The 16,537-nt window shown below is 43.3% G+C and overlaps 1 protein-coding gene and 1 non-coding gene across 6 annotated transcripts in view; one reads left to right on the top strand and one right to left on the bottom strand.

Annotated features, from left to right (window-relative positions):
- GRIA3 (glutamate ionotropic receptor AMPA type subunit 3) overlaps window positions 1-16,537 on the top strand; it is a 311,045-nt gene that overhangs the window by 104,804 nt on the left and 189,704 nt on the right. The window lies entirely within an intron of this gene.
- TRNAG-ACC (transfer RNA glycine (anticodon ACC)) lies at window positions 5,915-5,986 on the bottom strand. Its single transcript has one exon. It is a non-coding gene; the product is annotated as a tRNA-Gly (tRNA).

Consider the following 16,537-nt stretch of genomic DNA (forward strand, 5'->3'; position numbering starts at 1 on the left):
AAGAGGGGCTTGGGGTCTGGGTTGCTATGGAGCACTCGCTCCCTGTTCATTGTAACTAGACCATCCTCATTTTCTTGCCTCCCAAATCCTTCCTTGAGGATACAAATTAATGCAAATCACCCTGAAGACAGGAAAGGTGAAACTCCACGTGCACATTTAGACTGGGAAAGCAAAAAATCAGTTCATTATTTCAAGACCTCTTGTGATGCTGTAAATACCCAGTCAACATAGAACAAAGATCCCTTTTTCCCCCCTTACATTATTTATGTGCCATCTAAAAATTACATGCCCGTTCTCTTTCCAGCGCTGAGAGAGAGAAACATGCATATTCATGATCTGATAAATATTTAAGTGGGATTTATTTAAATGAGAGAGTCCATTTACAAACATTCCCTGGCTCTGAGATCTTATCCTGGGCACACAGAGGGAGGATAATTTCCTCTGGTAGATTCAAAACCTCCGCTGGCCACCTGCCCCCCTAAACTTGGAGCTCTTCCTTGAGAGCTGGTGAATGCCGCCCGCAGTATTTCAAGGCAGTCTTCCGTACCTCCTCCCTCTAGGCCTGTCTTCCTGCTCTGAGCTCATGCCATAGGATCAGTCGTTGGCAAAATGCTAGAGCCGGCAGCTTACTTGGGGGCAGGGGAGGCAGGCACAGCTTCCTTTGCCTGGGCTCTTCCTCCTCACCCCACAAGGCCACAGCAGCCACCACCACCCCATGATGCCTGGCCTTCCTCGGGTCCACCTCTCCCCTCCAGGAGAACAGCTTTGTGACACACTAGGTAATCAGGACTGTGCTGCCGCATCCAGGAGGATATGTGTCAGAACCGCTAAAGCATCTTGCCCAGGCTTCTTTTCAAAGCGTGTACACCTACGGTGTTTCATGAGCTCCTCCAATAATCCTATGAGACTTCAGAGGCGAGAATCACTTTTTAAGCCTTAGAGATAAAGAAAGAAAAGCGAGGACACCCTGCTCATCCAAGCTAAGTCACACAGCTACTGGTGGCAAAGTTAAGACTCAAATATCAGGTCTGACTCTTCACTCTGGGATCTTTTCATTATGCAAGGCTGTCGCTTGTCTGAGGGATGTCGGAAGAGAATGCCATGGCAACCCCAGGGGAAGCCTAATGGTGAGCTCCCAGGCATTGTGGCTGTTACTGGGGGGACTATTTGCGGATGCTCATGACTAGACCCAACATCTCTTCAATCCTGTCATACAGGTGACTATCATAGAGTATAAGGCTACCCTGGGTTCTCCATTCTGCTACCATTCTTGGGCACCACCCAGGCTCCACTCCCAGTCCATCATCCTCTCTCTCCAACTAAATTCATGTGTTTTAGGTCTCATTTTACAGAAACCTCATTGGATGATAACTGAATTCACCAATCGAACTGATCTGTGATGCATTAATACTGGTTAATGGCTCAGTGTACCATCTCTCCTGAGTCATACACTTGTTTTGACAGAATCTTCTCATGCCTTAACCCAGGAACACTGTATAGGCAAGAATTTCAAGCAATGAGCCAGGCCAATGAGCGTAATATCATGGAGCCAGTGGACTTCTTAGGTCTCTATCCTGTGCCTCCTAACTGACCATTTAGTCTAACTAATTCAGGGTTACCAGATAAAATACAGGATATCCAGTTAAGTTCGATTTTCAGATAAATAACCATTTTTTAGTATGTCCTAAATATTTCATGGGACATACTTATACTAACAATTATTCACTGTTTAGTTGAAATTCAAATTTGCTGTTTTCTGATTTTTTATTGCCTGAATCTGGCAAGGGGCTTTCCAGGTGGCTCAGTGATAAAGAATCTGCCTGAAATGGAGGAGACCCAGGCTTGATCCCTGGGTCAGGAAGATCCCCTGGAGGAAGAAATGGCAACCCACTCCAGTATTCTTGCCTGGAGAATCCCATGGACAGAGAAGCCTGGCAGGCTACAGTCCATGGGGTCGCAAAAGAGTCGGACACGACTGAGCAACTAAACAACAGCAAATCTGGCAACCCTGGATTAATTATAGCACCTGACCCACTAAGAAGTAACATTGAAAAGTGCCTACTGGAGGACTTCCCTGGTGGTCCAGTGGTTAAGACTCAGTGCTTCCAATGCAGGGGGCACATGTTCAGTCCCTGGTGGGGGAACTAAGATCCCACATGAGGTGTGATCAAAATAAATAAATAAATAAAACGGGGCATCTGCTTGCTTGTGGCACTTGGTTTTGCTTGAGCCCATAGCACTGTAACACTATATGGGAGGGGCGGGAGGCGATGAGGCAGAAGGAGAGAAGGCAGCTGTGACAGAAACACACACCACCAAGCCCATCATGAGATTGGTCTGAGTCACTTGTACGGGATCTAAGAGTAGCGTTACTATGACTTTTTAGAGAATGTAACTAGTCCTATTTGCCTCTCATCACCAACTTCTCCCCCTGCACCCATCTGCTATGCTATTCTGCTCTATTCTATTCTGCTCTTTGATAAATGCAAAAGGAACAAGTTTTGGCAAATGCCAAGCCTTGTGTTCTCCGCGAATCATCCAGCGCGGAAGGCATATTGCGAGCAAAGAGCAAGGCGGGCTGGCGGGGCGTGGCCAGGCCGCTTCACAGCCTGCGGGGCTGCCCAAATGTAATTAAGCAGCAGGCGCAGACCCCAGGGGTAACCGTGGGAAGAATTCCATGACCAAAAAATATCAGGGAACTGAAGTGGAGAATGTTTCCAGGCCTAATTAACAATTTGCACAACTCCAGTTACAATTTTTGCTAGTGTCAGGCGGCTTTGTGGACTGACACTCTGGAAGCTGAGCTGGACCCAAGGCCTGGAGTGGTGCTAGGCTCTTACTAACTGGTCAAGTTCAGTGGTTAAGGCACCTACTAAGATGTTCATTCGAGAAAGTGACCCAATGAGAGCAGCAACAGTGGGCTGACTCGTCTCCAATAATAGAAGCTAAGGAAGGCAAACTCTAGAAATTAAGCATTTGAGTAGGAACAGTAATGATGATGATAACAATAGCAAACCTTTATTAAAGTACACATTTCCCCAAACACCCATTATTGAGTCCATTAAAGAGAGCTAGTCTAAGCCGTCATTTTACAGATGAGTTAGCAAGGGCCCAGAGAGGGAAAGTCATTTGCCTGATGTCACACAGCAGATCAGTGGCTGTATCTTGACTATGAATCCAGTGTTCCATTTACTGTACAAGAATGCTCTTCTGGAGATTCTAACCTTGTTGAGTTTTTCTTCTATATGTTCTTTCCTTTTTCTGATGCTTTTAGTTTTGTTTTATTGTGTTTTTATTGTGGTAAGAACACTTAACATCCACCCTCTTAAAAATTTAAGTGCACAAAATCATGTTGTTAACTACAGGCACAGTGCTATACAGCAGACCTCTTATTTGTTTTGTATAACTATAATTTTATACCCTTGAACAGCAACTCCCCTCTCTCTAGCCCCTGGCAAACATGATTTTGTCTCTGCTTCTAAGATTTTGACCCTTTTGGATACCTCATTATAAGTGGGGTCAGGCATTATTTGTCTGAGACTGGCTTATTTTGCTTAGCATAACGTCCTCCACGTTCATCCATGCTGTCACATATGGCAGGATATCCTTCTTTTTAAAGGCTGAATAATATTCCATTGTAAGTACATACCATATTTTGTCTATCATTCACCTGTCAATGGACATTTAGCTATGTCTTGTTGTTCAGTTGCTCAGTCGTGTCCAACTCTTTCTGACCCCATGGACTGCAGCACACCAGGCTTCCCTGTCTTTCACCATCTCCTAGAGCTTGCTCAAACTCATGTCCATTGAGTTGGTGATACCATCCAACCATCTCATCCTCTGTCATCCCCTTTTCCCCCTGCCCTCAGTCTTTCCCAGCATCAGGGTCTTTTCCAATAAGTTGGCTCTTTGCATCAGGTGGCCAAAGTATTGGAGCTTCAGCTTCAGCATCAGTCCTTCCTTGGCTACTGTAAACAATGCTACAATGAACATGGGAGTACAGATACCTCTGCACAATCCTGCTTTCATTTGTATTGGATATAAACCCGCAAGTGGGATTGCTGGATCATATGATAGTTCTATTTTTAATTTTTTGAGGAACTTCCATACTGTTTTCCATAACATCTGCACCATTTTAAAGTCTCATCATAGTGTCCGAGGGTTCCAATTTCTGTGGAGAAGGAAATGGCAATCACTCCAGTATTCTTGTGTGGAGAATCCCATGGACAGAGTAGTGCGGCGGGCTACAGTCCATGGGATTGCAAAGAGTCAGACACGACTGAAGCAACTGAGCATGCATGCATGCATCACAAGCATATTCTCCTTTTGTTATTGTTGTTCTTACTTTAATAATAGCCAGACTAAAGGTGTTAGATGACAATCTCATTGTGGTGTAGATTTGCATTTCCCTGAGGATTAGTGATGCTGAACACCTTTTCATACACCTGTTGGGCATTTGTATCTATTCAAGTACTTTGTCCATTTTATAATCAGGTCATCAGCTTCTGTGCTGTTGAGCTGCAGGAATTCCTTATATATTTTGGAGATTAACCTCTTATCAGAAAAATGGTTTGCAAGTATTTTCTCTCATTCTGTAGGTTGTCTTTTCCACTGTGTTTTTTCTTTGCTGTACAGAATGTTTTTTGTTGTTCTGACGAAGTCCCACTTGTCTATTTTTGCTTTTATTGTTTGTGCTTTTCATGCCATATCTGAGACATTATTGCCTAGGATTTACAGATTCAGTAGAATCCATATCAATCCCTATTTTTACAGAAATATTTCAAAATTCTAACATTCATACGGAACTACAAAAGACTCCCAGTAGCCAAAGCCATCTTGAGAAAGAAAAACAAGGCTGGAGGCTTCATACTTCCTGATTTTGAAATATATTAAATATAAAGCTGTAGTAATTAAAACCAGTACAGTACTGGCATAAAAATAGACATATCGACCAATGGAACAGAATAAAGAGCCCAGAAATAAACCCAAGCATATACAGTCAACTGATCTTTGACAAAGGCGCCAAGAATTCACAGTGGAGATAGTTTCTCCATCCATAGTTTCTTCAAGAAAAGATGTTGGGAAAACTAGATGTCCATAGGCAAAAGAATGAAATTGAACCCTTATCTTACACTGTACATGAAAATCAACTCAGAATGGATTAAAGATGTAAATATAAGGTCAGAAACTGTAAAACTCCTTGAAGAAAATATGGAGGAAAAGCTTCATACATTGATCTAGGCAATGACTTCTCCTCCACAGGCTTGCTCTCCAGTACCTTTTTTTTTTTTTTTTTTTTTTTTTACTACCAGAACCTACTGGTTCCATGCTTTTGGAGTTCTTTTGGAAAACAGTCACTCGGTTTACTCTCCCACTACCTACTCCTTTACCTTGGGATCACATTTCCATCCTCTCTGTAAATTCCCACATCTGGATGGTGATTTTCTGAATATTATTTATTTTAATTGACAGAAACACAGCTGGGTCCTGTACAACAGTCGAACAACACGGGGTCCCTCCCCCTTTCCTCTTTCACTCAGCCATGAGCAGAAGAAAATTCTAGAATTCTACTGAGGTATACCTACTATGTGCCAGGCACTCTACTAAAACAATGCATGAATTTCAACCTCACAGTAACTCTATCATGTATGCACTATTATTGGTCCCATTTTGCAGGTGGGGATCCTGTAGTTCAGAAAGCTGAAGTGCAGACCCCAAGGTTACCCAGCTAGTAAGTGACACCACTAGAATTTGAATCCAGGCAGTCTAACTTTGGTGTCCATGAAGTGAAGTCGCCCAGTCGTGGCCGACTCTTTTGCGACCTGATGGACTGTAGCCTACTAGGCTCCTCTGTCCATGGGATTTTCCAGGCAATAGTACTGGAGTGGATTGCCATTTCCTTCTCCAGGGGATCTTCCCGACCCAGGGATTGAACCTGGGTCTCCTGCATGGTAGACAGACGCTTTACCGTCTGAGCCACCAGGGAAGTTAGTTTGGTGTCCATACTGTTAACCTTTACAAGATTCGCCCTAGAATATCTGACACACTGCTGCCAGAGTACTTTTCTTAAACTACCGGCATTATTATGTCCCTGCCTACTGCCTCAAGGCATTTGCTGTTCAATACGGAAGTTACTAGACACATGTGGCTATTTAAGTACAACTTTAATTAAATGAAATAAAATTTAAAACAGCTCCTTAGTCCCATTAACCACATTTCAAGTGCTCAAAAACCACATGCTGAAAGTGGCCGCCATGTTGACCAGCACAAATAGAGAACATTTGCAGCATTGCAGAAAGTTCAATGGAACAGCATGGCTCTAGAGACTAAAATTTGAACACATCTGCTTGGCCAGTCACATGTTCTGCAATCTGATCTCTACCAACTTTTCAGCACAAAGGCAGAAAAAGAACAAAAACTGAGAATGGAGGAAGGAGCAAGAATCCTCTATGCCACCCCAAGGAAGTGAGGCCCCAGCCTGTAGGACATAGTGGACTTTTTCCCTAAGAATACAGAGTCAGTGCATGTGGAGACCTGACTCAAACTCACCTCTTTCAGGAAGTATGACCAAATAACCAGAGAGGTCAGCAAAGCATGTCACCCTGTTGACTGGGTGCTCCCCAGCAGTGACAGGAAGGGTTCCAATGCTTACAGAAAAGAGAGAGATCTCACATTTGGAATGGAATAAGGGAACTATGCCCAAACCTAAGACTGCTACTTATGAGTGTATAATACGGGCACTGCCACATCGTTGAGCTTCTGTTTGCCTCTCTGTAAAACAGAGCCAATAATACCTCCTCTCCAGATTTGTGTGACAGTGAAGATAATGAGGAAAGTGAGATGATGGTCTGAGGAAGGATTTGGCCTTTAAACTCCTTCATGTGAATTTAGGGAGTGGCCAGGGTTGAAAGTCAATGAACTACATGATCATTGAGGTCCCTTGAAGCCTTGAACATTAATCCTGGACCCATAGGAAGAAAGATCAGAGTCAGTTTGGGCAAAACCTTTACCTAGGTCCTCACAGCAGGCTGCAGGCATCACGAGCAGTCAGTGTTGCAGCCGTGAGAGTGAGCACAGATTTCTAAGTGACAGATGCTCCTGGAACCTGCAGCCTAGGACTCTATCACCATGCATTTTTATTGTCCTCAGAATGACTCCATGGATTTAGACTTTGGATGTTGGTTCAAAGGTATCTCCTATCCCACAAAATTGCTTAATTTCAAGGAAATAGAAGGCAGATGGAAATAAGAGGCATACAAAGTGAAGACAGCTGAGAGGAGCTGGCAGAGGGAGAAAAAAAAATGGAGGGGAATATTCTAACTAATTCAGCTAGCATCCTGTTGCGCCCCCAGTAGAATAGCACAGCAAAGGCCGATTTCCCAGCACTATCATCCTCCAAAGACCTCTCTGTTTGCCGGTCCTTCTGCACATCAACAACACACAGAGACCTGATGTTCCACCTCGTGGCTCAGGAATCCTTCAAGGCCTTGAAGTACTTACTTAGATACCAAAGAAAGATAAAATTATACTCCACCTGATGCAGCATTATTAATAATATTTTGCTTTATATTCACTCCTTGAAAATCAGAAATTCCTAATGGGTAACTAGGGAAGCAATCTGTTAAACTAGAATATTTGATAAATCAAGGCACCCCATTCCCAACTGTATAAACCAAAATTGGCAGGACTATGGGTGTTTGTAATTCTTATCTTAGAACCAGAGGAAAAGAACCAAGTGGGGATCAGGAGCTGTCACTTCACAAACAAATGTCATAGCTCCAAAAGGGCTCCCAGGGCAAACCTATCATCACTGCCTGGATCATCATTCAAAGCCACACTCCTATTGTTGTTGTTTAGTCACTAAGCTGTGTCCGACTCTTTGCGACCCATAGACTGCAGCCCACCAAGCTCCTCTGTCCATGAGATTTTCCCAGGCAAGAATACTGGAGTGGGAGTGGGTTGCCATTTCCTCCTCCAGGGGATCTTCCCAACCCAGGGACTGAACCCGCACCTCCTGCATTCAGGCAGATTCTTTACCACTGAGCCACCAGGGAAGCAGCCCACTCCTGAGTCACCCTCAAAAAGACACCCCAAGGTTTTGGACACCAAAAGCAAAACGAATCCTGCAGACCTTTCTCCTTTCTACTATATTCTCACCTTATTCCTTATTCAACTGTTGCTCCTAAACTGTACAGAAAGCATTTCATCTTTGTGGTGCTTCAGGGTTTGGCTATCGAACCAGTTCTATGGCAGAAAGCCAAATTAATACACTTACCTTTTTTTTATTAAAAATAAAGTGGCTGAGGATTAGTTAATCGAAATTCTCTGGGAATGGACTGTTCTAATTAATAGAATCTTCTGATGAAGTGTTTGGCTGAAATTAAAAGGATGTTGAAACAATCCATTTAGTTTGGTCTATTTTTGGCAAATTTTTATGAAATGCTCTGCTTTCGTGTATCTGCCTTAAAGATATTATTGAATCTTTGTTTGGTATTTGGGGCCCTTGCAGGGCTTTGGGGTTATCATTTTGTACATCTGTTCTCAATGTCCAGGAGGAGAAATGAAGATAGGTACAGCCACAACACAGACTGAGCTCAGGACACAGCTCTGATGAAATTTCCAGTTTCAGAAGTTTATCATGTGTTGCCTCTTTCTGAGTCAAGGGCATAGAATCAGGAAAATCCAGTTAATTTAAGGTTCTGGTTAAAGAAAATTAATGTAATAATACTTTGACCCTTTCCATAGATTTTCACGCCCAATCACATTTGCTGTCCATTACACTCTTGAGAAGCTGGTACCTCATGTTATAAAGGAGACCTAGAGAGGCTAAGATTAGTAGATCAAGCATCTGAAGTCTCATTCAAGTGTTCCCTTCAGTGTTCACATCACGCTGTGATATCCACATTAATTATACTTTCACTATATTTGTATTGACTTCCTCCAAATCAGGCCACACAAGGCTCAACTAATCTCACCACAGTTGGAGAAATATCTGATTGTGTGCTCAGCTCCTGTAGCACTCAAAATAGCTTAGGTGAAAGTCATGGCTAAGATAAAAGTTGCTATGATAATAGTGTCCTTAAGCATCCTAGTTGAGAGCTATTTATTTTGCATAATATGGTCTTGGCATACTAAACACTATTTGCATCCTTGTGTGGAGGACACTTTACTTGTCTGTAGTATTACTGTCTATGGGGATACATCTTTGAAAAGGTTTTGGTGTCTCCAAGAATACACTGCTTGACTTCTGAGTGGACAAAGAATGCTAATATTTGAAAAGAAGGGGGAATGCATGATCTGTGATTCCTTGTATGTCCTTTAAGTAATAAATCATCTCCACGGATCTTTGTAGAAATCTTATGAAGTTGGTTGTGCAGATATCATGGTCCCATGTCACAGAGTAGGTCCTGAGGTTGAGCTAGGTCATCATGGTACCCTAATCCTGGTTGAACATACCTTTCTCCTATGGTGCTCACCAAAGCTCACTTAGCCTCAGAATGCCCTTGGAGTTTGTTACAAATACAGCTTTTCCAGCTCCATCCCAAACATACTGAATCAGAATTTCCAGGGATGAGATTCTATATGAAGATATATCAATCGACTGATTGATCAATTTGTAAAACTGTCTGCCCTATTATTACTGAAAATGAAGAATTTAAGACATGAGAGAATGGCAGATGCTAGAGCAACAATTTCATAATCCTAACTCTGAGATTGGCACCACACCTCTTGTTGGAGGTGGAGTGGGAATGGGGACACGCAACGTGCACCAGACACCGCCTGGCCTGGGAGAATTTATAAGGTAGTTTGTTCCTAGGTCAATGCTTCTCGAACTCTAACAAGCATCAGAATCATCTGAAGGGCTTGTTAAAACACCAGTTACTGGTTCCCAGCCTGAGTTTCTGCTTCAATAGTTCTATACCGGCCAAGAATCTGCATTTTTAACAAGTTCCCAGGTGATGCTGGATGCTTCTAAGTCCGAGGATTACACTTTGGGTACCCCTAGCCCCTTGGAGAAGGGGATGGCAACCCACTCCAGTATTCTTGCCTGAAGAATTCCACGGGCAAAGGAGCCTGGTGGGCTACAGTGCATGGGATCACAAAGAGTCAGACACAACTGAGCAACTAACACCCCTAGACCCGGCATCCTTTTAAACCTTATGGCTGCCTTAGGATTTAAAAGAGATATTTCAGAATAGATCCGTGAAAGAAAACTAGAACACAAGAAAACAAAATTCCCTGCGGTGTACTATGGCCTCCCTGGGGTACTCCTCATGTGTTTCTTCACCTACCAACACAGGGCCACACATTTCACGCCCTTCAGTCACAGTGAGAAATCTCCCTGACCCCTGAAAAACAGCCCCATGTTCTTAACCACAAATGCACTGGCCAGCACCATTTCAAGTGGAAGCATTTGCTTCCTTCATGGCCTGTTTTCCGAAGAAATATTGGGTTGGCCAAAAATTTCTTTCAGGTTTTTCCATAAGATGTTACAGAAAAACCCAGATGAACTTTCTGACTAACCCAATAGAAACGCCCTCTGCTTTGGAGTCCGGAAGGAGGTGACAAAGAGAATCATCTCTCCCCACTGGCTAAGACAGTGCTTCTCAAAGCCCGGTCCCCAAATTGACAGTGGCAGAATTGCCAGGCGTATTAAGGATAGAAATCACAGATGTATGGCAAAACCAATACAATATTGTAAAGTAATTAGCCTCCAAATAAAATAAATAAATTTAAATTTAAAAAAAAGAAATCATAGGGCCCACTGCAGACCTATGAATCAGAATTTCTGGAAGTGAGACCTGGGGATGTGGAGTCTTAAAGCACCGCAGGTTATTGGCATTTCTGATGCACACTAAAGTTGGAGAAGCCCTAGGAAAAGGATTTACCCAATATCAGGTTTGGGCAACCCACTCCAGTATTCTTGCCTGGAGAACCTCATGGACAAAGGAGCCTGGTGGGCTACATTCCATAGTGTTGCAAAGAGTCAACATGACTGAAGCAACTTCACACACACACACACACACACACACACACACACACACACACACACACAGGTTTAGACAAGGACCCTTAGGAAAGTCTCATTTCCCTGAACTGAACATCTCTACCCCTTTCCCATATCTACATGGCCCATAAGAAACCACTTGAGACACCAGCCCCTCCTCCCCTCACCTTTCCACATGGCTAGCCCCGCCCCCACAAACCCATATGAATCTATTTGCCTGGGACATTTCTCAGGTAGCTAAAGCACACACACACCCAAGTCTGACAAATTCCACTGAGTAAGAAAAAGATTATTTTTTAAAAATTTAAATTTATTTATTTTAACTAGAGGCTAATTACTTTACAATATTGTATTGGTTTTGCCATACATCAAGAGAAAAAGATTATTTTTTTAAAGATGCTTTTATTTGATGTTTCTACCTTCTGTCTTTAAATTTTTACCTCTCCTGCTTTTTTATGACACATTCTAGAGATGTTTCAAAGCCATTTATATTCCATAGTGACTTTAGTCTTGTTAATGTTCTGAGAAATGCCATAGCTTATATTGCAATGATGCAATAAGTTACGAGAGAAAAAGAGAGTGAGGGTGAGAGAGAGAGAGAGGAAAGTGGGGAGGAAAATAACTGAGAGCAACGTTGATTAGAAAGGCAGACGCAGAGGTTGGAACTCTTCTCCGCAGCACTAAATACTGTCAGCCTCATTACTTGGCATGTGCCTCTTCCTATCTTTCTAGAACGGGGAAGACTTGGAAGTTTAGGGATGAAATGCAATCCTTTCATTTGCTTTGGCAGCTGTAAGTCTGCCAGTGTTTTTGCTTTTTGGTTCATTTTCAAGTTAGAGGAAGTATATCTTTTGTGTCTCTTGGGCTAGTCACTGTATAACTTGTGTTTTTTTCATTATGGTTTTCTGAAGATAGGTCCACACACAGTAGATTAACTAATGAAGGTGGGAAAACACCCTAGGGGCATAGGTTGCTAGGACACAGAGACCATACAACCAGACAAGAGAGTCCTTTGTATGCGAGCGGGGCACCACCCATGTGCAGTTCATCAATGCTCATCTTTAACAAAGTTTCTAAATCCTGTTTCTCTTGCTCCCTCTCCTCAAGGGGCGTGTGTGTGTGTGTGTGTGTGTGTGTGTGTGTGTGAAAGAGACTAAATGTTTGGGGGGAAATGTATGTGCTTTAGACATCATAACCATGTTCTCTTTATTTAGCATAGTAACTTTACAATTCTGCAGAGAATCATATGCAGTGCTCTCTTTTGTATTACTTTTCAGAATCTTGCAAATGTTATTGACAACTAAAAATCTGTGAAAGAAATAAAACGCCATCCCCGCAATAGTTCAAAATAGAGTCAGGCCTTTTAAAAGTGACCACTTCCAACATGGGGTCGATGGACATCCACAGTCTTTCTCTGGTCCCAAATGTGTCCTTTGACATCCCAGCCACAACTATCAAAACTCAGTTGTTGGAATGGAAGGAGTCATACTTTGAGGCTAACACACTGGAACTATAACTTAAAGGTTTAAGACATAGACATTTATTTGATTCTCTCACTTCTCAAGGATTTCCCTGGTGGTTCAGTGGTAAGAATTCACCTGCCAGTTCAGGTGACCCGGGTTCAATTCCTGGATTGGAACGATCCCTTGGAGAAAGACATGGCAAACTACTTCTGTATTCTTGCCTGGGAATTCCCACGGACAGAAGGAGCCATGGACTACAGTCCATGGGGTCACAAAGAGTCGAACATGACTTAGCAACTAAACAAAAACAATCACTTCTCAAGGCACTGAGGAAACAGGACATGGAAAAGGTTAAGCATTGGTTCTACTGGCGGTAGTGGCTGGAGGTCAGAAAAGGCCTGAAGCTGGCCACACTGGCATAGCAGGCTGACCTGGGCAAAGTGCCCTAGTGAGGCACACTGAATAGCCAGGAACTCACTTGAAGGTTCGAGAAGGTGGTAAGGACATATATATATCTATTAGGATCATACTAGCTGCAGTTCATGGGGCCACTAAGAGTCAGACACGACTGAGCGACTTCACTTTGACTTTTCACTTTCATGCACTGGAGAAGGAAGTGGCAGCCCACTCCAGTGTTCTTGCCTGGAGAATCCCAGGGATGGGGGAGCCTGGTGGGCTGCCATCTATGGGGTCGCACAGAGTCAGACACGACTGATGTGACTTAGCAGCAGCAGCAGTCTACAAGTAACAAAATTTGATCAGTGGTTTAAACAAATAGGGATTTTAAAAATATGTCACAGAAGGCTCCAAGTAGGTGGTTGTAGGTATCCGTTCTACTGCTCAAGAATGCCATCAAAAACCTAAGCTTTCTCTTCTGCTTCACCATCCTTAGTATTTTGCCTTTCACCTTCATGATTGTTACCTCATGGTCACAAGATGGCTGTGACATCAGTGCTCCGAAGAGGCAGGAAGATGAGGAAAGAGCAATACCACCACGTCCATCACCTTTTTATCAGGAAAACAAAATCTTTGCCAGAAACCCCCAATAAACTTCTATTTAAATCTTGTTGGCTAGAACTATATTACGTGCCCCACCTACCCAACACCAGTTGTAAGGGAGACTGGGAAAGGGAGTCTTTAGCTGGGCACGTTGCCACCTTAAACAAAACCAGGATTATGCTAGCAAAGAAGAGAGAAATTGATCTTGGGTAGACAACAAACAGTGCCTGCCAAAGACCAAAGGAGAGCTTTGGCTACTCTCCTTCAGTTCAACCAATATTCACGGGGCACCTAGTAGGTGCCAGATATTGTGCCATGTGCTTTGACATCTGGCTTTTTCCCCAGGCTATCCAGAATTCAAAGAATGAAGCCTCTTCACAAGGGTAAATGACCAAAGTGAACATCTAGCTGTACGTCAAGTTTTATTTTGTTCCCAGCCACCACACTGCACTGAGCTTTGAGAGCGTAATTTCATCTAATCTTTCAGATACTTTGGGGCAGGGATTCGAACATCAGCTAACACACTCCAGATAGGGACCTTCACAAAGAAAGGCCTTTGAATTTTAGCTATCAGGGTCATTTTTTAAAGCTGTGCATCAGAGTTATTTTATGCATGCAAATCCCTTTCTGCTCTTTTAATTGGATTTGTGCCTGGATGTACTGCAAATTGCTTTTGAAGATGGACTGCCGAATAGGTTCCAACTATGGACCGCAGTATGACACAGGCACCTTAGGTGCCAGCTCGCCTCCCTACATTTATCCATCCAGCTTCCAATTTCAACCTGCTTGCTGCTGACTGGTCAGTACAAAGGACTTCTTGTAACCTGAAAACGAGCTCTGAACACCTCTGCCCCTCAAAAAAAGGAAAGGCGAAATGATTAAGAGCTCTAGAATGATCTTAATTAAGGGTTTGTTCCTGGGGATTCTCTCCCCAAGGAAAGATGAATAAATGACTCTCAGGAAAGAAAGGATCTTTGCTGCTTTGATGTGGATGGAGCCAACCAGATAATCTGTACACGTTGAAACCCAACCTCAGCAGCATTTGTTTTTAGTAAAGGCAGAAAGGAAAAGGGCTTTGGGGAAGTCTGGGAGTGGCCAGTAACATCACATTGAGTAGACTCTACGAAGTCAACCTTCCCGCAGGTTGACAAAACTACCTACTGGATGTGATTTGAAAAGGAACTTCTTGCCCACAGATCTCATTTTCCATGGTCTATTGAGGTGAAAATCCGGTTAATGTTGTTTCTTAAGAGCCTCCTGGTGGTGGGTGGGAAGGATATCATATTACCTGGGATTAGTTTATCTGATTAGCCAATTGTCACATGGATGAGATCAGGGCTCCAAAGTTAAGGCACATAAAATGGACATGTTTTTCTTTCGAGGCATAGCAAAGAAATGGTTTGTAATTTGGGGCCCAGGCAGAACTTACTGTAGTGTTAGGAGAAAGTCTAGGCAAGGAAGAATAGGGGGCCACAGGGGAGAGATGGTGCTGAGAGGGGAGCCAGAGAGTAACAGGGCCCTGGAATGAGGAGACCTTGTGAAGTTTCTGTTTGAATCAGAACTGTATATCCACACTGGGTTCTTCAGGCCATTTCTTTCTTTGTTGAAGTATCATTGTTTTATAATGTTCTGTTAGTTTCTGCTGTACAATGACGTGAATCAGGTATATATACACATATATCCCCTCCCTCTTGAGCCTCCCTCCTATCTCCCCCCTGATCCCACCCCTCTAGCTCATCACAGAGTGCCAAGCTTAGCTCCCTGTGCTATATAGCGGCTTTCCACTAGCTATTTGCTTTACACATGATAATGTATATATGTCAGTCCCAATCTCCCAGTTCATCACACCCTCCCCTTCTGCGCTGTGTCCTCACATCCATTCTCTATGCCTGCATCTCTTTTTCTGCCCTGCAAATGGGTTCATCTTGAGTGAAGCAGAGTGTAACAAAGCAATCAGTGCAGTGTCTTATTTTACTTATAGAAAGTATCTAATAAATCCAAACCATGAAAGATTGCATGAAGAAATTTGAGGGGGAGGATATGGCTGATAGAAGGGCAGAAGCTCAGGGGAATAAATACAAGTATTCATTCCTAATCTGTGCATCTCCTATGCTATTGCTTGCCCAGACCTGGTATGAAATCAATATAGCATCTTTATGGATAGAGGGACTGGAATTGGTGGGTGTAGAGGGTGATGGTAACTTGGGGAGTACGATAAACAGAATGGGCTTCCCTTGTAGCTCAGTTGGTAAAGAATCTGCCTGCAATGCAGGAGACCCAGGTTCGGTTCCTGGGTTGGCAAGATCCCCTGGAGAAGGGAATGGCAACCCACTCCAGTATTCTTGCCTGGAGAATCCCATGGACGGAGGAGCCTGGCAGGCTACAGTCCATGGGGTTGCAAGAGTAAGACAAAACTTAGTGACTAAACTACCACCAGGGAAAGGACATAGGAAGGAGAATAAAAGAAGCAGTTGAGGGTAGAAGCAAAAGAGAGAAGGGATGTCCATAGGTAAAGGGAAGATAACAGAACGAAGAAACATTGGATATTAAAATAATAGTGACAATAAAGCTAATAATAGCTAACACCTATATAAGGTCTGCTGTGTACCAAGGTGCATTGGAAGCACCTCACATGCTGCTGTTGCTGCTGCTGCTGCTAAGTTGCTTCAGTCGTGTCCAACTCTGTGTGACCCCATAGATGGCAGCCCAACGGGCTCCTCTGTCCCTGGGATTCTCCAGGCAAGAACACTGGAGTGGGTTGCCATGTCCTTCTCCAATGCATGAAAGTGGAAAGTGAAAGTGAAGTCGCACAGTCATGTCCGACTCTTCACGACCCCATGGACTGCAGCCCACCAGGCTCCTCCATCCACGGGATTCTCCAGGCAAGAGTACTAGAGTGGGATGCCATTGCCTTCTCCAACTTCACATGCATTAACTCTTTAAATTTTCTCAATGATCTTATGAAGCAGATTTATTATCGTTATGACTATCATCCCATTTTACAGACTAAGAAATGGAGGCACAGAGAGTTCCAGTCCAAATTTGATATTTTAAAGCAAAAGACAAG

The sequence above is a fragment of the Ovis aries genome, chromosome X (assembly GCF_016772045.2).
Source record: "Ovis aries strain OAR_USU_Benz2616 breed Rambouillet chromosome X, ARS-UI_Ramb_v3.0, whole genome shotgun sequence".
Taxonomy (NCBI): domain Eukaryota; kingdom Metazoa; phylum Chordata; class Mammalia; order Artiodactyla; family Bovidae; genus Ovis; species Ovis aries.